The 25,596-nt window shown below is 51.2% G+C and overlaps 1 long non-coding RNA gene across 1 annotated transcript in view; it reads right to left on the bottom strand.

The window, feature by feature from the left end:
• Positions 1-320: 320 nt before the first annotated feature.
• LOC144936721 (uncharacterized) overlaps positions 321-25,596 on the bottom strand; it is a 48,734-nt gene continuing 23,458 nt past the window's right edge. The window contains exons 2-3 of the long non-coding RNA XR_013637453.1: positions 2,192-2,377; positions 321-363 (exon numbers count right to left, since the gene is read on the bottom strand). This is a non-coding gene — a long non-coding RNA (uncharacterized LOC144936721). The remainder of the gene's footprint in view (positions 364-2,191; positions 2,378-25,596) is intronic.

Raw genomic sequence — 25,596 nt, 5'->3', positions numbered from 1 at the left:
GTGGGGGGGGAGGGGTCGTGGGGCGACGGGCGCGTCACTCACCGACGGACGGCTCTCAAGACCACGAAGTGCAATCACGGAGGGCCAACCGCCACCCCGCGTGGCTCACTCGCTCTCTCGCTCTCTCGACGGGCCCGGCACGTCGCGCTAATCCCGGCGGGGCCACGGCGGCGGCGAGGAGACATCGACTTACCGTCGTCGCCAGGGCCATCGTGCTTGATAGCCGTCACTGTCGTTATCGTCATCATCGTTATCATCAGCCGTGGTCGATCCGCTGCTGGACGAAGGCCTCGTTCGCCCCTCCCCGCACCACGTCTCACCCAAGCTGTAACCATCTTTCGCGATCCTGTGATGTGGTAGCACCTGCACACGAGCTGACTTTGTCGTTAAAGCTCCAAAATAATGATGAATGATGCATTGCAGTCTTTTTGTCACGTTCACTGATGGATGGAGGCCACTCCACACCGCGTCGGCCATGAGGGATGTTTGACCGTACTTCACCACGCCGGTTGGCGCGGTTGACGATTTGAAAGGTGGCCAGTATCGGTTAGAATAAATCACTCAATAATGATTTGAGGCAAAGTCAGGAATCGAACTCGCTGGCACCGCGCCCATAACTCCCCACCATTAATAATTCATACGCTACACAATGGTTGAAATGTTAATAATTAATAATAATAATTAATACATTACACAAGGGTTGAATGCGTTTCGTTCAATGCAACATTGTGTAATATTTAATTACTCTATGACCATTTAATTATTATATTCCAATTATACTTTAATTAACTCAGCAAGGGCCCCATAGACATGCATTAGCAATGTAAACCTGTGCTTAAATAACGATGCTTCTTGGTGTAGCAGTCACCTTCCGTTGACGAGGTGCGAGGTTCCTCGCTCCGGGCTCTGCGTGGGGACAATTCAGCGGCCGTTTCACGATCCTCGACCACGTTGATCGGCAAAAGCGGAGAGATACACGGATGTGGACGCAGAGAAGCGCGGTGCAACGGCGCACTTTGCGGCACTGACTGCCGCTGCCATGGGAGTCCGTTTTACCATGGAAGTCCAGTTTACCGTGGTGAACTGGACCAAATTGAACTCCCATGGTAAAATGGGCTTCCATGGTGAACTGAACTTCGGAGCACATAGGGCCTATGACACCTGTTATGCACGGTGGTCACGCGTCAAATCAAGAAAAGCACTATTCCAGGCTCAACGCCTGCTTGGCTTGCAAGCTCTAACGAGATCGGGTGCATTGCCTGGGGCGATGCAGTTGCCGTTACCCCTCGCGATTTGACTGCGGGAATTTTTGCTGTCCGTCACATTGGCTTCGTTTCCCCACCCTCCTCGGATGAACCTTTTGCCATTCGAGGACCGAGAGGTAGAAGAATAGGTCTGTGGCAAGGCACGTTGGCAACCTGTGTAAAGGGGAGATGGCCCATCCAGAATCAGAATCAGTATTTATACTTGAGGAATCCGATGAGCTATAACGCTCTTTGGTCACAGATCCTCGTCCACCAACCCCCCGCCACGGCTGGGGTACCAATGCCAACCTCGCCAAATATTTGAGCCACTGCTCTTCGCTTTGTCTCTAACAATTCGGCTACAGATTTTGGGTGCTGGGAGTGGTGCCCGGGGCAGCCTGCCACCCCATTCGCCCGTCCCTGCCCATACCCACCCCTTGCAATATTTTGCTGTCTTTTCTTGGATTTTCTGTTTGCACTTAGTCACATATTCACTTTAAGATGTTTTCTTGTTCATGTTTTTGTTTTTTGTTTGTTGCGGTTGCACCCGATTCAAGAGCCGAATGACTCACAGGGCTATACCTAATAAATGAAACTGAAACTGAAAACTGAAATGTACTGGGCAGGATCGAACCCAAGTACTCCTGCATACCAGGCGAGGTAGTTAACATCTCTTAGCCACCGTGATGATGACGAGAGAGAGACACGTAAACTCCAAATGTACTGCAGGCGTCAGGGTCGGGATCGAACCCAAGACCTCCTGCATACCAGGCGAGGTAGTTAACATTTCTTAGCCACCGTGATGATGACGAGAGAGAGACGCAAACTCCAAATGTACTGCAGGCGACAGGGTCCGGATCGAACCCAAGACCTCCTGCATACCAGGCGAGGTAGTTAACATCTCTTAGCCACTGTGATGATAAATGAACTTGAACTTGCTGTGGTACCTGGCTGTGGGTGCGGTGTTGAGTAATCGTCCAGTGTCCTTTTTGTCTCCGGTCATCCACTGCTACCAAGCCGGAACATGGCGGGGGGGTGGGGCTTCCAACGTGGCTTCCGCGCATCTCCTGCCAACTTGGGTGAGTGGACCTCTTCCCTGACCTTGTCACAAGTTCTGGCGAGAGGCGACCTGGCTGGGGGTGGGCGAGGTGGGGCCGGGAGGGGTTTGTGTGTGAGTGACGCCAGTGGCAGCTTCAGGCACAAGCAAAAAAAATACTAAAAGGAGCAAAAAAAGCTTTGGGGGCCCCAAGCGGCTCATGGGGGCCGCAGATTTTAACGCGCGAGGATGCGGGCGGCGTCAAATGTCAGATCAAATTCAAATGCTCGGAAGCGGCTAATTAACACAAACGCCAATTGATATATCTCTCTTGTCTGCATCGCTCTCTTCTCTCATCTCGTTACATCTCTATCTTGTCTACGCTTCTCCTATCACACTGCATCTCTCGTCAACATCGCTTCTGTCATCTCACTCATTGAATGGGTGGGGGGGGCACAATATAATTTCCGCTTTCCCCAATGTGCCAGCACCACCGCTGCTTGACGTGCACATTGCGACACAAACCCCGGGGCTATCTTTGGGTTTGCGTCCAAATTCATGCCGCTTCTACAATGTCAGAGTGTCCACGCTCACAATAACTTTGCCACCTGTCCCCTGGTTTGTTTCTCAGGATCGTTCCTTGTTGTTTTGACGCAACCGCCCTGGGAAGTCGGCAAGTCTTCCGGGACGCTAAGAGTCCTGTGTTTTTTTTTTGTCAGCTGCGTTGATAATCTGCAGCTCAAGACGACGCGTGGATTACGCAGCTCTTTCCCCTTACGACACCGTCCGGGTATTCATCTTCCCCACGACGTGTCACCCCCCCCCCCCCCCCCCGGCTTTTGTATCTCAAGAGGTGGCAACCCTAGGACGGCCCACCGCGCACTCGTCAACTTTGTCTGCTCTGCGGGCTGCCTCCGCGGGGAATTCCGTCGATCCGGCGATTCTGGCTCGCGCCCAGTTTTTGTCCGTTTCACGTGCACGGTCGTGGCAATGCTTGGCAACATTTTTTTTGGGTTAATTTTAAAAGAAGTGATCGTATTAAAAATTTCCGCTTTTTCTGAGCCGCAGGGTAATTGTGCCGGCCTGTCCCGCTCGCAACCATTAAAGAACCCCCCCCCCACCACCACCACCACCAATGTTGTCACGTCCCGTAGCTCCACCGACCGGTCTGCTTTTTGTCCGCCGGTCTACCGAGACCCTCGGGTTGTTGTAGGGGCCGGAAAGAGAGAAGCCCAAATTGTCAAACATTTAACTTCCAAACCGGAACGATATTTGGTGGAGCCTGCACGCTGTTACTCACGGGGCACGGAAAAAAGAAAAATAAATTATTGACTGTGCTTGCCCCTAGCAGAGGTCCCTTGGCAAACGGCAGCCAGGCCTCTAGGGGGGAAATATAATAATATTTTTACCACTATGATGGATGGTGTTTACAAGGCATAGGAATGCAGCACTCAATGGGACCTGTCGTTTCTCCCTCCAACTTGCCTCCTGCACAAATCCTTCTTGTTTAAACATGTACATGGCACACACATGGACACCCTGCACCCCCCCCGTCTCCATCATCGCCAGTACCTACGCCGTCCTCCTCCTCCTCCTCGATCCCCCACCCACGCAACCACCCACCCCACCCACCCCATCCACCCACGCAACCACCCACCCCACCCACCCCATCCACCCACGCAACCACCCACCCCACCCACCCCATCCACCCACGCAACCACCCACTCCATTCACCCACGCAACCACCCACCCCACCCACCCACGCAACCACCCACCCTATCCACCCACGCAACCACCCATCCGCCCACCGCCGCCACCAACCCACGCAACCACCCATCCCACCCACCCACGCAACCACCCATCCGCCCACCGCACCCACCAACGCAACCACCCGTCCGCCCACCGCCCCCACGGAAGCCCGGATACACCCCCTGCAACCTCCGTGTCTCCGCCCCATCTCAATCCCAGCTCCCCGGACCCTCGCCCGGTAATGCGGGCGATGAAGACCGCGTTTCCACATTTCGTTTTACTTCATTCGTGGGGTGCGGGGGCGGTGGGTGGAGGGTGGTTACCACTCCTACCCACTGCAGAAGCAAGCTACCAGGGGGAGCTGGAGTTATAGGCCTGCAGGTTGAACAATATTTGTGTTGTAAGCTATACAGTTCAAGCTCCGCCACATTTGCGAAAGGGGTTAAGGTAATGTAATTAGCATAACACATAGGCTTTTAAAACAGTATTTTGATTCCAACCACTGGTGTGTACTTGTAGCTTCAGCCTGCAGGGATGAAAGTTAAACTGTGCTCTTGTAAGTCCAGGAAGTCGAGTGAATAATTACTCTGTTGCCGTTTCAGAAATCTGGCCTAAAGTTTAAGGTTTGAGCCAACTTGTAAAAAATACAAAATAATCAGTTAGAAAAAAAATAAAAAGAGAGTAAAATATACAAGATCTTTACGAATGTTTGCCGAGTGTTTTGTCATGCGCATCTACTCCTCGCTGTCTCATAATGGCCCGGTTAGTGGTCATAAGCGTGCCTCAGTTTGGGCCTCTGAGCTTGATATACTTGATGGGATAAAACCCAGGCTGGTCATCAGGAAATGTAAACAAAAAATGTGACCCATCAACCAGGCCTCTACGGTTTGGTTTTTATGGCTCAGCGGCATCAATGCGCAAATTATGCGCACGAGAGTAGAACGAGTGAGCAATCCAGGGGTGCGGCGGAAAATTAACGGGCAAATTTAGTTTTTTGTTCATCGGAAGGGAAGAAAAAAACATCGCAAATAAAATAGCAGCAGCGGCAGGAGCACGCGGAGCGAAACGTCGGGACATCATACCGAACGATTGCGTGGCACTAACCCGGCAGACGCATCGGAGGACCATACAGCAGCAGCAACAATTGCAAAAAATCCACGCAGTGGTGCCTAAAAAATGCAACTGGAGATTGTACGCGCAGCCACAGTTAACGGTCTTGATGTATCATACCATTTTACGACGACAAACAGGCTTCACGTAAATCAACAGGCTTATTGACAAATTTTAAATTCTACGAGCAAATCTTACGTCGTACGTTATATACAGCGCTGTTAACCAGGAGCAGACGTCGCCCCGCGTTACATCGCCTTCAATGTCTTACTTCGTGGGAGACGAATTGACCGGGGGTCACTGCCGGGCACCGTGTATTTGTAAGTGTTCAGCACGAGGTTTGAAAGCAATGATCCAGCCCCACGAGCGAAAGCAAGCAACATTCGGGCTGCAGTCTTGGCAGACAAGAGGAGGGGGAAGATTGTGCCCCAAAAGGACGACCACGGCGGAGATGGAGGGTGGTAAAAGTGGTAAAAGATCGGTCCGCGTGCAGGAGGGAGCAAGACGGGCGGTCGCGGCGCTGTACAGTGAGGGATGGTGCTGGCGTGGACGGGCCTTCATCCAGCAGTGGAGAGACAGCGGCTGATAATGATGATGAAATTTAAACATTTTGGTCTTTCTGATTTTTAATAGATAAAAGGACAGAGTTGACATCATTCGTCACAAATTTCAGCAAATCCCTCCCTTTTAGGACGACGTCAGAATACACGGCAGCCACTCGAGCATTTAGTGGGCGATTTCCCGCAATGACACATATTGTCAACTTTTAAAAATTCAACAACTAACTGCTCCTCGCCTTCATATGCAAGCACCAAGAAGCGACTTTCTCGCGACAAGTGCCGCTGTGAGACCACACACCGCGTGCTAACGCGACGGTCAACAACAGGGCTCTCTTATGGTCCATCCCAAGTCCACTCCCCACCCGGCGCACAAGCCATTACACCAACCCTCAGGCGCTGGATCGTGCTGCAAAAAGCACAACGTAAAAAATAAACCCAAAAAACTAAACAAACGCCAATGACCGCACAATCTGTCTCTGAAATAAATGGAAGGGAACAACGTCCAAGGGGGGGGTACGTACACAAGGGGAGACAGAGCGATTAGATCATATCGCGTTCAGGTGCAAGGCGAATTATCGCGTCGCTGGATCGTGACAGATGTCTATTTTTTTGTTGTTGTTGCGGCTTGGGCGAGTGCCTTCATCCAGCGTCGGATCGACCATGACCGGAGGTCCCTTAAAATTAGAACGCGCTTGCCGGGGGAACGCCTCTGCGTGCCAAGATCACGACCGGCGCAGATGACGCGACCAAGGCTCCACAAACCCGAAACCGAGACCGGACGTACGAATCGCTGGACTCACTGTATATAGTCTTGCAGACAGAGAGAGAGAGAGCGCGAGAGAGCGAGAGACTTGAGCGGTAAAGTAAAAAAAAATAAGATACCGATCTTGCCAGGGAATAACCTTGAGGCGTGGAGTATGATTAAATCAGCAGCGGCGCGTATTAGATTATCGGTCCGATCAATGTAAATCGCTGGCCACACCGGAGGCAGCCGGTCTCCCCACTCTAATTACTGCCGGGCGTGATTTACACTGGGGTGAAACGGGCAATATTAGCAGTAATTCCAGTCTCTTAGCTGTGGCCGTGCAATTAATCCTCAGCGACTGCGCGCGCCCGCGATCCCTCTTCTCCAACCCCCCCCCCCCCCCCCTTATTTTACACCCGAGCACGCGCACGCAACAAAGACAAAGATCCCCCGTATAGCCTCGACAGGGTTGTTGGGGCAAGTGCTGTTGGCGAGCGCCTATTAAGGTCGGCGCGGCGCACGAAAGGGGTGTGGGGTGGCCAACACCACGACACCCGCCGCCTTTGTCTCTCCCGGCGGCGATGATCGCACGCACCGCACCGGGTGCTCATTGAATGGCTGAGTTGACCTCGGGGAGGCCTAGGACCGGTTCTGATAATCGTCACCGGTGTTGTTGGCTGTGAGCGGGAATCGAACCCGGGTCGCCGCCGGGCTCGTAGCGCAGCGCTCACCGCGACGCTGCACCCGAGCACACGGCAGGCACGCACGGACACATACACACACACACGGCAAAAGACAAAGATCCCCGTATAGCGTTAACAGACTGTAGGGGCAAGTGCTGTTAACGAGCACCTATGAAGGCCGGAACGGTATAAGAGGGGGTGGGTGGCCAGCACCACGCCCGGCCGCCTTTGTCTCCCCATTGGCGATATTTACACACCGAACCAGGTACTCGTTTGAGGCTGAGTCGACCAAGGGGAGGCCCAGGACCGGTTCAAGTAATCGTCATTGGTGTTGGCCGTGAGCGGGAATCGAACCCGGGTCGCTGGGTTCATAGCGCAGCGCGCTAACAGCTCCACTACCGGACACACACACGGCACGGACACACGCACAGACACACACACACACACGGACACACACACATGGCACGGCACGCACGGATACGCACGGACACACTTGGACGAGCTTGCGTTTCGTCTAATTCTCTCGCGGTCTCGGTGGCTGCACGACAACACGTGCGCGATCGTTTTACTTTCGGGCAATTATACCACAAATATGTTGCATCAATTAAGGGGCAATGCACAACAGCGCACGTACGATTTTGCTAATGGAGAATGTGTGGATGAAGGGTTGTTTCTTACTGTGATGTCGGAAGCTTGTGTTGCTTCCGAAACGTCGTGATTTAATTTAGTTATTTCTATTTTTTTTTATTCTTAATTATTATTATTTTTTTTCTTTTTCTTTCCACCTACGTGACTTTACCGAAAGAACCAAAGAGTAAAGGGGATGTGTGTTTGTGATCCCTTGGAAGTTTTTTGTTGCGTGAAAGCCTGGCATCATTGGTTGCCTCTTCTGCCTGGAGGGGGGGGGGGCACACAGACAACGAAAAGAGACAAAATACATGTGCAGAGAGAGAGAGACAGACTCCGGGAGACATGGAGACACAGAGAGATACAGAGACACAAAAAGAAACACGAGAAGTTGACAGACAACGAGATATTGGAGACATTGAGAGACAGACACACAGGACGACAGATATGAAGAGACACAGACACAAATCCTTCCCCATTCTAGCCCTCCCCCGATCCCTCCCTCCCTCCCTCCACCTGGCCCCTCCCCCGCACTCCCATCCCATGATGGCCCCCAAACATAGTTTTTGGACCTAATAAGCCCCAAATTGTTATTGTAAACATGAAAACCGTCAATGCTTTGGAAAAAATAATGAACTCTTCACTCGTTTCTGCCGAAACTGCGTAAAATGTTTGTGAAATTTACTCTTTCATCCATGCATCCATCAATATAGCCACCCACCTACCCATCCATCCGGCCACCTACCCATTGATCCATCTGATCATCTGCCTACCTATACAACTGGCCACCTACCTATCCATCCATCCACCCACACTCACCCACACACTCACCGACTCACCCACCTATCCATCCATCCACCCACACTCACCCACACACTCACCGACTCACCCACCCACCGACTCATCCACCCACCGACTCACCCACCCACCGACTCACCCACCCACCGACTCACCCACCCACCCACCCACTCACCCACCCACCCACCCACTCACCCACCCACCCACCCACCCACTCACCCACCCACCCACCCACTCACTCACCCACCCACTCACCCACCCACCCACCCACTCACTCACCCACCCACCCACTCACCCACCCACCCACCCACTCACTCACCCACCCACTCACCCACCCACCCACCCACTCACCCATACACCCACCCATCCACGCGGTTCACCTATCCCACCCACCTATCCACCCATCCATTCATCTTTCCGCACACCTTTTTTCAGCACGCTCTTTCCACTTTGTTGCGTACGCCAAGTGCGCGCACCTTGGGAGTAGAGCAGCAGAAGCCTACTAATGCCACGTCCATTAGTCACAGCTAAACGCAGGATATGTATATTAATTTTCTCAGCTTGCTTCGGAGGAAGGAAAAGAAAAACTCCGAGCCACACATCTCGCCAAGCGTGTCGTTGGGCCCCCCCCCCCCATGCTGCACACTGACCGCGCTGTCCTCCTTCATTTTATTCTTCGATCCGTGGTTCATGAGCGTTGCGCTCCAAAGGCCCAAAAGGCCAAGCGACCAGCAACAAGCTGCATCATCGTTTTTTTTGTTCCCCCCCCCCCCACCGGAAGCTTTGGACATATGTTTGCCAGTTTTTCACGGCTGCTAAAGTAGCCTCCCCAACACCGCAAGCCCACAAATCTCCGTCCACCAACCCTGCTGCTTCTGCTTTCTTCCCAGTAGCGCACGCAAGAAATCGGATTCATGGGGTGTTTGTTTTTTTGTATCTCCCACCGTACGCTAGAGTCCAGGTGAGGATGAGGGCCCTTCGTCTGCTGCGACGTAAGCTTCCTGCAAACGGCGTGGCTCAGGTTTTCACCTGAAGAAGGCTGCTTGCGTTGTGGCCGAAACGTCGTGAGAATTATTTTATTATGTTTTATTTTTATTATCTTATTACTTCCCTTCTACGTGACTTTACCGAAAGAACCAAGAAGATGAATCCCTGCAGTCACGAAAGCTTTAAATCGAAATTTAACCGCCTCTACGGGGAGGGATTCCACGTAACTTTGAGATCCTTCAACAAGCTCCGTGATAAGAAGGCTCAGCTAATCGAGTCTCTCAAATTATTTTGTCAAGGCGCCCTTTCCCCCCCTTCCTACCCAGCTTAAATATATGCTCCAAGCATGGTGCTGTTTCATTCAGACGCTGTCGCCTTCAACAGACCTGGTTTTCACCTGAAGACGGCTGCTTGCGTTGTGGCCGAAACGTCATGAGAATTATTTTATTATGTTTTATTTTTATTATTTTATTACTTCCCTTCTACGTGACTTTACCGAAAGAACCAAGAAGAGGATTTAATTTCTCACCGAATGTTCTATCGTTTCGTCGGTGGACCAAGGCAGGAGGGGCACGTGACCAGTAGGCACGCAGACAGCAAGAGGTAATACTGGATGCCGTGTGCCGGGCGCTGAATATATAGTTCTGGGTCGCATGGTCCAGACAGACTTGGCTGAAATGAACGCCTGCGGCATCACAAATGTAGGCCGCGTGGTTACGCTCTGCCGAGTGCGTACCACAAGCTACGGCTCGGGTCGGACACGAGTGTGGGTGGGGTGTGACAGGCGCGTGATCACGTGTGTGAAATTAGCTGCGTGCATTTGAATGCAAAGGCCGTGTGTGGAGGCATACCGAAGTATGTGTGCAAACTTTTTGCAATCATTTTGTATGAGTGTACACGTCTGGGGGCTTAAAACCGCATGCTTAATCTGTTATGCAGCAACGCGTCATGCATGTATGCATGAAGCATTGCTGTTCATGTATTTGATGAGGCAGTGTGTAAATATGCCTGCACAGCGATAATCGTGGCTTCATCCAGGAAAGCCTTAATGAGTCTTAAGACTTTTTCAGGAGGGTCCTGCCACAATTGGGATGTTTGGCCAATTCTATCCGTGAAGCGCCCGTCCACGTGGAATCAAGACGTCAGTGCTCTTTGGTTCTTTCGGTAAAGTCACGTAGATGAAAAATAATAAAAATAATAATAAAATGAAAAGAACTAAATTAAATCACGACGTTTATTTTCATTTCATTATCATTTTTATTTTTCATCAACGTGACTTTACCGAAAGACCCAAAGAGTATGGATCCTTGCAGCCACGAAAACTTCAAATCTAGAAAGACGTCAGTGCTGTGGAAAAAACCCCCAACACGTACGAGGGAATAACGTTCAAAGCTCCGCACAGATGGATCTAAGAAGCCCATCACTCTCCTGCCACCTCATGGCCGCCCCGCAGCTCCGGTGCGTAAAACACCTGGGTGCGATCCCAGGCAATTCTCCCCGCTTCTCGTGCGATGAGCGAGGCTCGCGGGGTTTTGACATCGGACGCGGGTCCGCTGTGCATTCACGGCCGAATCGGTCGTGGGCTTACCACGGGGGCGCCTCTCTCTGAGTGAGGCACAAAGCGCGGGGCGCTCGCCGCGACCGCTGCATTTAAACGCCACACAATCACGCAATTAAAAACCGGAGGGAGGGCTGGGGTACTCGACGGGATGAGAAGGGGTGGGGTGGGGGGGTGCGTTTGTGGGGGAAAGCAAGGCGCTCTCTGTCTTGAAGGCGTCTATAAGACGGCACGTAGCAGCGGTACTTTGTTTGTCAAATTTCCCCCTGAAAAGCTCTGCGGAGGCTCTGCACCGTTTAGTGCACAATGTTCGGAGTGGCTGTCAGTCAATAAGCTGCCTATGGGATTGGAGCAATTACTGGGGCTTGCCAGCCAAACCCAATAAACATGCAGAACACCGCTCTTCTGGAGGTCACATGGAGTCTGTCTTCACATTGTTTATAAAAAGTTTAACCTACCATCAAACCCAATTATGAGTTCTCTCTGTTGCTGGATTTAATAAGTAAATAAATTATAAAGGCGCTTTTTCGAGGAGCGGAGACGAATTACAATGACGGAGCAAAGGGAAACAGAGAGAAAGAGAGGCGGCGGGAGAAGCGGGATTTTTGCGTTTTGTTTGAATAACTTTAAACAAAAAAGACTTCTAATTTTATCAAGATTGCGCTATATTTGGCGTCACGTGATAAGACGAACCATCTTGCGAAGGGGGAATCGAGGTCCTTTTGTGTTCGAGATCACTCCGTAGGGAAGCCGAGCTTAGGGAACTACGGTCGGGAGATCCCTTCAAGTGACCTCAGGTCAACACTGCAGGGGGCAGCACTTTCCCACCCACCCTGTCACATACAGACCGTTCCAACCAGAGGTACACACGGACAACACTGTGTACACTTTCATTGCCGCAGGATAGAGATCTGCCGAGCTAAGTTCGGAACCACATTTTCTGGTTACGAGTTGTTGCCGGTGCAGTCAGCGTTGACCGGGGCTCAGACCACAAACTGTCTCCACTCAAGAACCCAGCTTAATCCTAAGCGGCTGAAAACCTGGATTTGAACAATTTCCAGGCTCAATCTTAATTTAGGAGCTTTCGTGACTGCAGGAATTATTCTTTGTTTTTTTTTTTTCGGTTAAGTCACGTCTAAAAATAAAATAATAAATTAAAATAACATATTACGACGTTTCGATTGCAAAACAAGCAATCATCATCAGATATAAAAGAAATAGCAACAAAAATCTAACTAGAAAACTATAGACAGACATGCAAGCAGACAGACATCTCTCTGTGTGCCGTTGTGATGTCTGTCTGCTTGCATGTCTGTCTATAGTTTTCTAGTTAGATTTGTGTTGCTATTTCTTTTATACCTGATGATGATTGCTTGTTTTGCAATCGAAACGTCGTAATATGTTATTTTAATTTATTATTTTATTTTTAGACGTGACTTAACCGAAAAAAAAACAAAGAATAATTTTCAGGCTGTGCCCCCACCCCGCACCCCCCCCCCCCCACTCTCTATTTTACGCTGTCGCGAGGCCAAGACGAATTAGCCGAGTTGGACGTGTGAGGGCTCTGCGTGTTCCCACGCAGGTTTGGTGGTCACATTGTGTGCTGCCCAGCAAGGCCCAGGTAAATGAATACATTCTAATAGATATCCATTGTCTGAACCACAGCATTGTCTGGACCACAGCTATGGATATCTATCAGACCCACATAGCTGTGGTCCAGAAAATGGATATCTATCAGACAATAAATATCGATCAGAATTCTGCCACGAAGGGAAACCTACAAATCGAATATCTAAACGAACAGAAATATGATGAAACGCACGGATAATACGCGAACCTAGTATGAAGTACGCACACTTATCTGAATGCGACTAAATTGCAAGAGACCACCGGCTAGATGGAGCAATGGCATCAGCTCATGGGAAAGAGCTCGGCAGGTTGTTACGTCATAGAATGACGAGAGATGGTGGGCAGCTTGGGGAGGGCTTCATCCAGCAGTGGACTGGTCATGGCTGATGATGATGAGCAAACATCAGAAAAACGACACGTGCAAGCTGATGAACTAAGTGGAACTTCTAACAGATATATGTTTAAACATTTTACTGGTAGGAACCACCTGGTTCCACCAGCCCACAAGGGATTATTGTGGCCGTCCGTCGTGTATCCAAAAATGGGAGGGGCGGGCTGGGTGGAGAGGGGAGGGTGGGCTGGGTGGAGAGGGGAGGGTGGGGAGGGGCTGGGTGGGGAGGGTTGGTAGGGCTGGGTGGGGAGGAGCTGGTCACCCCGTGGTGCCCTTATAAAACTCAACGTTTAACCTACTCACGCCGGCTTGTGCCCGCCCTCACAGTCGGCCACATTTGCGGAATACACCACGCCGCCGTTGACCCTGGCCATTGACCGAGCAACCCAACGTTCCTACCAGCTCCCTCCGCAGGAATGTGTTAAAATTGTATGTCCTGTGTTATGGGGATGCATGGGTGCTTGCTTAAATAATTATACATGCAGAAATTTGTTTTATTTTATTTTACCTAATCCATAAAATTAAATGCGTAAATTACACAAACTAATTACGTGCAGTATCTTCCATTGAATAAAATATCAATTATGCACGTAAAAAAAACTGTAAGCAGATTATCGCAGATTATAAGCATAGAGCTATATACCAACTGACAGCACAATTTTCCGTCCAACAATTGTTTTTGTGATACCTCATTGGCTATGCTGTGTGACCGCAAATAACACAAACTCATAATATATATTTTTTTGTTGCGTTAGATCGTGTAAATATAAATGTGTCCTTAAACCCGCCACCACCCGAAACAGCCAATTAGTAAGGTTTGTCACGGAAACAGAACATGCCAATTCGTTACTAGTACAGCACAACGGTGTGTTGGAGAGCAAATCCACAACATTTGCAATGTTATGGATTTGCGTTTGTCGCATAGGGCCCCGCGGTGGTGAGATGTTAACAACCTCGCCTGGTATACAGGAGGGCGTAGGTTCGATCCCGACCCTGACACCTGCTGTATATTTGGAGTTTGCATATTCTATCTCCCCATAGTCACGTAGATTTGTATCGGGGTCTTCTGGTTTTCCCCTCCACATGTTGAAACGGGCGTTTGAGAGTATTTGCCTGCTATACTTTTCCACGTGATAAGCCACTACATTGGGCTATCATTTGTGGCCAGGTCGCTTCTGAAAAAGAGCTGTATACCTCAGTGGGCCTTACCTGCTAAATAAAAAAGTAAAAGTTTAGTTGCCCAGTGGGAGCTCCTTCAGCGCATGTTGTCGAGGTTCGTGGTTCGAATCCGGCAGGCTGCCCTGGTTAATCCCCACATGGGTGCAATAATCATAATATGTGCGCCATCTGCTTCACAGTGGATGATAAAAGAACCTGTGACATCATTCGAAATGAGCGGGCCAATGTGTGCCGGCGTAAAATTTGTAACAAATTTTTTTACTCAATTGTGATTATACATAGCAATCATCGCCCACCCCTCACGTATTGTCTGACTAATGCCCGCTTGCAGGCCAGGTGTTGAGTCACTTTGTGCCCCACAGGGATAGCTGCCACTGGGGGAGCCCTTCGAACATTCGAGTTGCAACGTAAAGTGCTTTGAGTTGCTCAGGTACCGTACAAATGCACAAGATACATTTTTTTTACGATTATTCAAACGTCATCATTAGTATTGCCCAAAACGTCACCCTGTTATTATATACACACACATTTTCCTTTAATAGCAGTGTTATTGATGGCTTTTGTGTTTGAATAGCTTCATATCGCCGGGCACTGCAGTGATCCAACACCACAGTTACTTTACCGATGGAGCCACTGATCAGCACTCTCCAATTACCAGCGAGGAATTTCATTATTAGTACATTTCCATCCGTCTGATAAGACGCACAGTGGCTTATTATAATAAAAAAGAGCCCAGCAGTGCCCCACCATTTCCCCTACTCCTTACGAATTGCTTCATCTAATCAATATTAAGTAGATGGCCGTCTTAATCACTGCTACAAATTGGTAGTCTTAAGTTGTAAAAAAATATATATAATAATTGAAAATTAGGGAGGACATCATTATCATTTAGGCGCTACGTATTTCATATTACAAAAGTAAGCGTGTGTATTCCCGGGACATTGCCTGTGCCCCTTTACAGAGGGCACACTTAACATGCCAGAAACACACCCTAATTACAGCAGACCTTGGACCTGACATTGTATGCAACAAAGTGGGGGGGGGGGGGGGAGGTTCGTGTTTGGATAGAAGTGGGGGGGGGGGGCCCTGATATTTTAATGCAAATTAGGCAGCGACAGATCCATTAATTAAGGCAAGGCAGGATTGATGTCTTAAGCAGTGTGGAGGTGGTGGTGGTGGTGTGGGGGGGGTTCTGAATGCCTCGTCTGCATGCGTGTGTCTGTCTGTGTGTGTCTGTCTGTGTGTATGTCTGACCGTGTGTGTCGGTGTGGTGGAGTGTGTCCACTTGCCCCGACAGTCTGTTTAAGGCTATACGGGGGGAGGGTATGTGTGTACCTGTGTGTGTGTGTGTACCTGTGTGTGTGTACCTGTGTGTGTGTACCTGTGTGTGTGTACCTGTGTGTGTGTATACCTGTGCGTGTGTGTAAATGTTGTGAGCAGAATGAAGCCGGCGAGTGTCACATTGTAGCGGAAGGAGGACATGGCTCGGCTCGGCTCTGAGTCGGACGATGGGGACGGCGGTGTTCCGTGTCTGCGTGTGTCCGTGCGAGCGGTTGGCCATGTAGGGGGAGGGGGTGCGGGGGATGGGGGGGGGTGCGGGGGATGGGGGGGGGTGCGGGGGATGGGGGGGAGGGGTGCGGGGGATGGGGGGAGGGGTGTGGGGGGAGGGGTGTGGGGGATGGGGGGAGGGAGTGCAGGGGATGGGGGAGGGGTGTGGGGGGTTCGGAGGATGGGGGAGGGGGTGTGGGGGAGGGGGTGCGGGGGAGGGGGGATGGGGGAGGGGTGTGGGGGGTTCGGAGGATGGGGGAGGGGGTGTGGGGGAGGGGGTGCGGGGGAGGGGGGATGGGGGTGTTGGGGGAAGGGGGTGTGGGGGGGAGGGGTGTGGGGGGGAGGGGTGTGGGGGGGGTGGGGTAAGGGTACGATTCCATCGAGGCGCATTGGGATGGCGAGCGGCTGGATGATAGTGACCGAGGTGATGCGGGAGGGATTGTGGCAGGCGGTGTGAAGAGAAGAGGGGGTGGGACGGGTGGTGGTGGGACGGGAGGGGGTGGGACGGGTGGTGGTAGGTGGGTGGGTGGGAGGTTGGGAGAGGGTGGAAGGAACGAGGGGTAAGATCCTCATCTCGATAAACCCGCCGAGCATGATCATGTAAAACCACTGGGACCTTACAGGGCCAATCAGCATCAAACGCTCCTCATTCCAGGAATCTCATTTTTATTGATTCCTCACCCTGCCCCCCCCCCTGGTTCCTCCCCACCTCCACCCGGCACACCCGCCCGCCCACCCACCACTTATTTCTTTCAAAAACAAACTACCATCGCTTGCTTTGCTTTCGTTTCAGCCACCCGTTTGGCGACGGTCACTGCGGGCAATTCGCGTCGATTTGCCGTCGCGTTAACCCGCGGCAGTGCGCGGTGATGACAATCTCCGCCACTTTTGCCCCGGGACATCTGCGACCTGGGTGGGGGGGGCAGGCGGGGTGAGAAACCAAAAAGCACAAAGCCCCCCGTGGCTCGTGTGGCAAGTCGACGTAACGGAGTTCGCGCACAAGCAACCGAGGACAGTCGGCCGCGTACACTCCTCTCTCTCTGTCACGTGCGCGCTCTCTGTCTGCCACGTGTGTGTCCTCTCTGCCACGTGCGTGCCCTCTCTGCCACGCGCGTGCCCTCTCTGCCACGCGCGCGCGCTCTCTGTCTGCCACGTGTGTGTGCGCACTCTTTCGAAGGCGGCGTAAACGACGCGTCCGTCCGTCGATTTCAAATATCGATTCTCGAAGGTCAAGGTCGAGATGTCGCAAAAAACATCGCCAACGCACTCCCCCCCACCCCACCATCTCCCTCTCCATCTATCTGTGGGACCCTTTTTGCCGGTGTCAAGATAACAAATAAAACCAGGTGTTCAGATGTTAAAAACCCAAATTAGACACGTATTTTGGTAAATTATACAAACCAAAATACTCTGACAAGGTATGCACTGACCTTCAAACTGTTTGGAACGCGCCAGAAACAGCCTATTTTTACACGCTTTTATTTAACTCACTCTGTCTGTTGTTGTTGTCGTTGTATCCTCAAATCTTGTAACTAAATTTTAACCCACTTCCAAATGTGGTATCGACTGCAAACTTGGTATACTTTTGTCGTACTGATGACAATACTATATTCTATCATAAAAAATAAAAATAAAATATTTTTAAACAATCTTTTTTATATGTTATGTTTCGGCTTGGTTCTAATTGTCCACAATAAACTGACGTAATTGGCCACGGTCCATTACGTTATGGCAAGCTTCGGGGCCACTTCCTGGAGTCGTGGAGTTCTTCCATTACTAGTACGGTACATTTCATGAAAGTCTGTTTTTAAAAAAGTTTTTTTTTTAATATTACTTTTTATTCCAGTGGACGACCAATGGCTGCCAAAAGGCGAACATTAAAAGGGTCAAGCAGTTACACCAGATCCCTCCACCAGATCCTGCGTCTATTGTTCCATTGATAAGTGACCGATCGACGTTCCTCCTCTTTTACTCTTTGTTTCAGTAGCCGTGCTGTCTGTATGTATAACTTATTTATGTTCGTATGTTGAACTTCTTGCGCACTGTACGTAGCCAACCGTGCTAATCGGAGGTGCGGGTGAAAGGACAACAAACTAGACACAAAAAAGCAGTTCGAAAGAAATTAGCTTTCAAACTCGATGATTTAAAAGGGAATGGCAACCAGTGGCTTCATAACATCGGACGGAAGAGCGTTCCAGACGGCCGCAGAAGCGCACCTGAAAGCGCGCGATGCGGTGACCGTGTTTGTTCAATGGATAGGGCCAAAAGCCGCTGACCGGGGTTCGCGTGCGGGTGGTTCACGCTCCTTGATGAGATCATCAATGCCCCGTCTGCTGCTGATATTTCACCGTCATTCCTCGTGGTTCTAGAACCTTCTACCACCTGCACACCCCCCCCCCCTCCCCCATCAGTCAAGCTTCATTTTTTTGTTCTCGGCCGTCCTCTCTACTTCTGTTACCTTCCACTGACGTTGCAATTGCTTTTCGCCAGGATCCTGTTTGGCGGCAACCCAGCAAACGTCGCAACGTTGGCCCCCCCAACGTCGGCAATGTGGTTAAAACCGGCGGGGACCCAACCCTGGCCCAAAGTTGTGTCCAACGTCGCCGCGTTTGCCGGTCGATTCTTCCGACACAACTGTAGCACAGCGGGTGCGCGCCTTCCGTCGAATTCGTTCCATCGCCCCTCGCTCCTCCTTCAGTTCTTCTCATTCTCTGGAACGTCGCGATTCCTCGCTCCATTTCACCTTTTTTTGGAACGCCCTATCTTCTGCATGAAGAACCCCGCCGCGCGGGGGCTCGCTAGCAGATGCCCGGAGCGCCGCGCCATGCGCTTTCACTTACAGGGCTCTGCGCGGCGGGCACGTTTTAAAAAACACGCGGCGTCCTATCACGAGCGCTGGCAATCGCCCCTCCCCGCCTCCCCCCCAACCAACTCCTCTCTCTCCTTGCCCCCCTCCTGCGGCAGGGCGCGAGCGTGAGATTTTTCCGAGCCAAAAAAAAAAAAGTTCGCGGACACGAAGCGACGCATACGAATCGCACTAAATCTGTTGTGAAAACCGGCGCGGCCAATATCGCCGTGGCCTGGAAAGTGTCGAACCTCATCTGCTCCACTGAAAGGTTGTGCCTAAGCTCCTTTTAACGAGGCACTTTACCCCCCCCCCCCGCCCGCCTCTCCACCCCCACCACCACCACCACCAACCCCGTTTTCGCTTCCCGTGACGAGGATCGCATGCCTCCGCGAGGGCAACGCAAGCCATTTATTCTGCCGTTCTGCCACCAAGTCCAGCTGTTGCGTGTAAAAAAAAAAAGTCGGAACTTGTAAATATTTTCTTTTATTTGGCAATAAAACACGATCACGTTGCCTTTTTTGTTTACGTCTGTTTAGCACGCGCGGGCCCCGATGCGGGGTCGGTGAGCGAGATGGGCCCGGCTCGCGGATCTTTACGCTTCAACGTTCTCTTTGCACCGGTCCTCCGAACACATGGTCTTCGTTTTTTTTTTTACCGAAAAACTGTCGAGGCAATTACAATAAACCCTGCAGAAAACGGACGTGATCCCACAGCGGAGAGATGCATGTTTTGAATTAAGGCCTCCCCCGAATGCTTCTCTCGTGTATATGTAAAAATGCCTGCCATTCCTGCTCCGTTGTTTAACCCACGCCTCCCCCTGATTTCATGCAAAATAAATAAATAAGGCTAAACAAATAATAATTAAAGAAAGAATCACTTAGCTGTCTAGAAGCTTTTCTGTAATTTACATTACAGCCAGAACTGTTTATTTTAATAAAAAATAAATACTTCTAGCATTTTGTAACAGACCACAAGCCAAGTTTTCTGAAGATTGAAAAGATTGGACAGAAGTAATAATGTATTTTTTTCCCCCTCTTTTAATAATAACACAACTTATGAATTATGATTATTATATAATTTTTTCTTCTTCCAGCCTCTGAACACGTGTGAATTTACTTACGCCCCGGCGCAGCCCAACGCGGGGAATCAAGGGGTAGCACAAGCAGCGGACGCACGGCGGCGACTCGCGCCGTCCCCGCTTTGCGTCCGGCAAAGGGTTCCGTGACCAAACCAGATAGCACGTGCCCCCCCCCGCCCACCCGCCCGATCTCGTGACATCGCGGAAGCCAAGCGGGTGTCAGCCTGGCGAACGCTCCGATGAGCGACCGCCCAACACCCCCGCCCCCCTCTCCGCCGTACGTCCAACAAGCGTCATCATAGGCAGCGGGCCCAAGTTCTGGGCAGTGCAGTAGGGTGGAATTTCTCGCTGTAGGTCTATACTCTCGCATCTGTGTACCCAACCTTCACCGATCCTCACGAACCAGCACGGTCATTCAGTATCTTGATACCTGCCAAAAAAGGGTCCCATAGTTACAGGTGATGTACGGTCAAATAACCACCACGACCCGCACGGTGTAGGATAGGCACTCATCCTAGCGTTAATGAGCAAGTGAAATTTAAACGATAAGTACTTACAAAGGCAGGCCTGCCTTTCACATCAAGCCTCACTTCGTATTACAGGGATTCATTTCGCACTGGATATTTCCTCGGGACGCTGGTAGACTGGACAAGGTGGCACGGCACTACGACGAGGAGCCATGACCACACTGACAGCAACCAAGAGGTATACGATGTTGTGTGCCGGGTGAGCAGATATTATCCGGGTCGCCAGACCCACCTGACAAGGCCACTGCAGTGGCATTCACCCGTTCAGTGGGAGCTGGGGAAAAACATATCCCAAGAAACCACGCGACTGGGCCAGATATCTGCGCCAAAGCTGTGAGCTGGCACACCGTGTTAAGTTTCTACGCACGGGAGGTTGAAGGAGACCAAGAAGTTCGGAACATTATTTTATTAGCCCGCTTTTATTTTTTTAAACCTTTCTTCGGTTGCCGACAATTTAGACTGATTACAATTTGTGGGTCTCATGAGAAAATTCCTCTTATTCGTGACATTTAGGAGCGGGTGAGGGCGGTGTGGGTGGGTGGGTGGGTGGGGAGGAGTGGGGGGGGGGGGAGCCGGTAACATTCGGCACAAATTGCGTTATGTAAGAGGGAGTGCATGCACCACTCGCTGGGTTCCAGCAACGGCGAGCAACGTAGCAACCGCCCCCCCCCCGCCTCCACCACCTCTTCAGCCCCCCACCTCTCCACTTCACATGTGCCAACCCCATAGCACGGGTTACGACGATATATACGTAGAAGAAAATAGGACTCGTGGTGTGAGCCCATTCCATTTTTGCCGTTATCTTCGGGCGCGGCTGTTGAAACTGATGGAGCGAGTTTCAAAAATCGCCCCCCCCCCCCCCGGTCCTCCTATGCCACTCTCACTGTTAGTCAATCGGCATGTCGCGACTGGTGGGGTAAGGTATGGGTATTTTTTGTTTGTTGTTTAACTATAAACCATTGTTTTTATTTAAAACTGTGGTGACTGCAGGAATTCATATTCTTTGGTTCGTTCGGTAAAGCCACGTAGATAGAAAATAATCAAACAAAAATAATTTAAAATAAAATCAGGCGCCTGATGACGACCGCTTGTGTTGCAATCGAAACGTCGTGAGTTTTTGGTTTTGATTAATTTATTTTATTATTTTCTATCTAAGTGATTTTACCAAAAGAACCAAATATATATTTTTTTATTTAAACCAGGTACGGCCCACTGAGCTGTATGGCTCTTTTTCAGAAGCGACCTGGCCACAAATGATAAGCTCAACGAAGTGGCTTATCACGTGGAAATGTATAGCAGCCAAATACTCTAAACGCCTGATGTTGATTCTAAATGTGGAGGGGAAAAACCGGAGTGAGACACGCAAACTCCAAATATACAGCAGCAAGCATCAGGGTCGGGGTTGAACCCGCGACCTCCTGTACACCAGGCGATGTAGTTAACATCTCTCCACCGTGGCGCCCCCTGCTCTCACAAGACGTCTGGCCAGCGTGGAAGAGTAGGCCAAAAACAGCTTCTGAGAGGTGGCACCCCGAGACGTCTCCGTCAGCAGTGGCGTGAGCGAGATACTGGGGGGCTGTGTCGCTGTACCCTGGGGAAGGTGGCTGCTGCGGTCATGAACCCAACTCTAACCTGAACCCTTTTAGTATGGGTGGAACTATCCCCCCCCCGCCCCCCCCCCCCCCCTCTGCCCCCCCCCCTTCCTGCACCCTCCCCTAATAACGCTTCCCCCTGCCCGCCCCCCTCAATCCTGCCAATTCAAGAAATTGTTACGATTCAGGGTTTAAAATTGATTTAAGAATGATTTTCTCTACACCGCAATTCCAGAAAAAAAAATGCCCCTCTTATTTTTACACTGTAGTGGTTATAGCAGCCTCGAGTGGCTGCAGAAGTTATAGGAACCCAACATCAGAATTGAAAAACAACAAAAACCGTCGATTTTTTTTTTAAATGCACGCACACGTCGCGAGTTTGAGAATCGACATTCATCTATGAATCTCCGTCCATCAATTTTTGCAAGCTTCCGATGCAATCGTGTCACCCCCATCCACAATCATAAACCCCGACTCTCGAACTGTAACCGTAACCCATTTAACCCCAGATTTATACGCCATCTGAAACGCACGTCAATGCACAACTGCTCCAACTCCAACCGCAGCCCAATCTTTCATCCGTGCTGCGACGTGGGCGTTTCGAGCTTGGCCCGTGCCGAAGCTGCAACGGACGCGTGGGCGACTCCCACGGATTGTGGGTGCACAGCGAGCAAAGCGAGCGGCCTGAACCATCACACGGCAACTCCGGTCATCCTCGCCAGAGGCGGCTTTCGGCTATAGCCGGTGGACAGAGACGGCCGCCGCATCGCGTCCTATCAGGTGCGCTCCTGTGGCCGTCTGGAACGCTCTTCCTTGCGATATTAGGAAGCCACCGGAGCTATAGCACTTTTTAAATAGATTTTAAAGTAATTTCTTTAGAGCTGTCTGTTTACGTTAAGTTTGTTGTCCTTCCGCACACCTCCTATTAGCATAGTTGGCCATGTACAGTGCAAAAGAAATTCGACAAACATAAAATGCAGATGTGTTTGCAATTCCCGAATGGTTTCACATTAGACTGCTCTCCGATTCTGATCCCACACTCTAACGTTATATTCATCACAATTTGTTTTCATTCCTATAAACGCAGAGCCCTGCTCACTTCAACAAACACGTAAGCTCTGCTATAATATTATCATGGGATCTCCTTTGCCAGTACCAAAATATGAGAATAGGTTTTCTCCTCTGCTATAATAGTTTTTTTTTGGGTTAGATCGCGTAAATATATAAATGTGCCGTTAAACCCGCCACCACTCGACACAGCCAATTAGTAAGGTTCGTCACGTAAACAGAACATGGCAATTCGTTACTAGTACAGCATGCCGGTGTCTTGGAGAGCAAATCTACAACATTTACAGTCTTCGCTCTTCGTGTTAAAGCTCTGTTTTTATACAGCATCGCTGGGGGTGGAACGCCAATGCAATGGTTAACTCGCATCGCTGCGATTCCGGCAGGCCTGAGTTCGGTTCCCGGCCACGGCTAATATCAGTGGCGAGTGACATCTGAACCGGACATGGGTGACAACCCTTTCCCCCCTGCCCCCCCTGAGCAGTGACCACCGTGAGTGACAACACGGCAAGGGGGAGGCCTTCATCCAGCAATGAGTTGACCAAGTGGCTAAAATTACGAATATATATTTGCAATTGACGTATTGTTAGCGCTCTTAGTTGTTGAACTGCTTTGCATTATAGGCATCCGGGGCTGCATTCAGCGGCTCTGTAAAAATAATAATATATAAATCTTGTACACCACATCGCAGCCTGAGTTCGTCCAGGTTCTTGCGCTGAGTTATTGCGCTCCTTTGCTGCTGGTGTGGTGGTGGTGGGGGTGGGGGCACTGTGGTGTGACCCCCGTCTGTGTGATGAGGCCTTGCTTGCGAGCGCGTGCGTGTCTGTGCGCGGTAGGGTAGCGGTTAGCGGCGCTGCACTACGAACCCGGCGAGCCGAGTTTGATTCCCGCTCACGACTAACACCAGTGACGATTATTTTAAACGGTCCTGGGCCTCCCTTAGGTCGACTCGACCTCAAACGAGTTACCTGGTGTGGTGTGTAAACGTCGCCACTGGGGAGACAAAGGCGGTCGGACGTGGTGCTGGACACCCACCCTCTCGTGTGCCGTGCCGGCCTTCGTAGATGCTTGCTAACAGAAATTGGCCCAAGTCTTTTACAGGTTATACGGGGGAGCTTTGTCTTTGCTTGTTCGTGTTTGCGCGTGTGTGTGCATGTGTGTGCGTGTGCGTGCGTGTGCGCGTGTGTATGTGTGTGCGTGTATGTGTGTACGTGCGTGTGTATGTATGTGCGTACGTGCGAGTGTATGTGCGTGTGTGGGTGTGGAGGCAGTTATTGCCCATTCACACGGAGACGCCACCCGCTCGGGAGGCCGAGGGCGGGAGTGCGCGCTCGGAGCACGAGGGTTTAAATTGGACGGAGACCAGCAACGTTGTATTTTGTACGGAGGGGCAGCAGTTGAGGTCAGTGGTAAAGAGGTGAACTCGTGGTTCGCGGAGCCCTTATTCAAACACAGATAGTGGTGCGCGCGCGTGTGTTTGTGTCCGCTCGAGTATTTTCCTGCGTCACGACGCCACGTCTGGTCACTGGCAGCGCGACGCCGTCAGAAGAGACTCGCAGACGGGAAAAAAAAAGAAGTGCTCGACGCGTGAGACACGATAATTCGAGCGCAGCACCCCTCGCCGGACAAAAGAGACACCCACTGCTCGTACTGACACGAGCTGGCTTGAGGCACTTGCGTTTTGTAGACCCGGCGACCCGAGTTTGATTGCTGGCCACGGCTGACATCAAGAGGGCGAGCGATATCTGAACCGGTTCTAGCCGAGGCGAAGTACGGTGAAGTACGGAGAACCATTCCCCGCGACTACTGCCAACAACCTACGGAGGCCTTCATCCAGCAGTGGAACGACAAAGGGCTGAGATAATGCCTCCGAATGCGACAAAACGACAAACCAAAACGTGCCCTACGAGTGTCGCGTGCCGTTGGTGGACTGGCACCAGAGGTCGCAACCGGGTACCCGATACCCGTACCCTACCCGATACCCGGCTACCCATACCCGGCCGGGTACGGGTACCCGTTTGCGACCCTGGTGCGGCCGGGTACGGGTATGGGTAGGCCGTGAGTCACTGGTGAGTAACCGTTTGTCACTCATTTCCCAACGTCTTGTCTCTTCTCACAATTCAAGTTCCTAGAATCAACCCACCCGCGCCTGCAACATGGCTTCATCCCAGAGGTCGCAATCAGGTACCCGATACCCGTACCCTACCCGTACCCAGCCGGGTACGGGTACAGGAGGCCCAACTTACGTTCAGATATCCCTCACCACCGATGTGAGCCGTCGCTGGGAATCGAACTTGGGTCAATCCGATCTTAGCGTGGTGTTCCAACCAGTACAAAATCGCTCCCCACATTGAATATATACAAAGACCCCCTGTATAGCATTAACATAATGTTGGGCCAAGTGCTGTCAGCGAGCACCTATGAAGGCCGGCACGGCACACGAGGGGGTAGTTGGCCAGCACCACGCCCGGCCGCATTTGTCTCCCCAGTGGCGATGTTCACACACCGCACCAGGTACTCATTTGAGGCTGAGTCGACCTAGGGGAGGCCCAGGACCGGTTCAGAGAATCGTCGCCGGGTGGCCGCGTTCGATTCCCGCAAAGCGCAGCGCGTCAACCGCTACACTACCGCCCCCCCACAAA

Source organism: Lampetra fluviatilis, chromosome 17, assembly GCF_964198595.1.
Source record: "Lampetra fluviatilis chromosome 17, kcLamFluv1.1, whole genome shotgun sequence".
Lineage (NCBI taxonomy): Eukaryota > Metazoa > Chordata > Hyperoartia > Petromyzontiformes > Petromyzontidae > Lampetra > Lampetra fluviatilis.
This window is presented reverse-complemented; position numbering and strand designations above follow the sequence as displayed.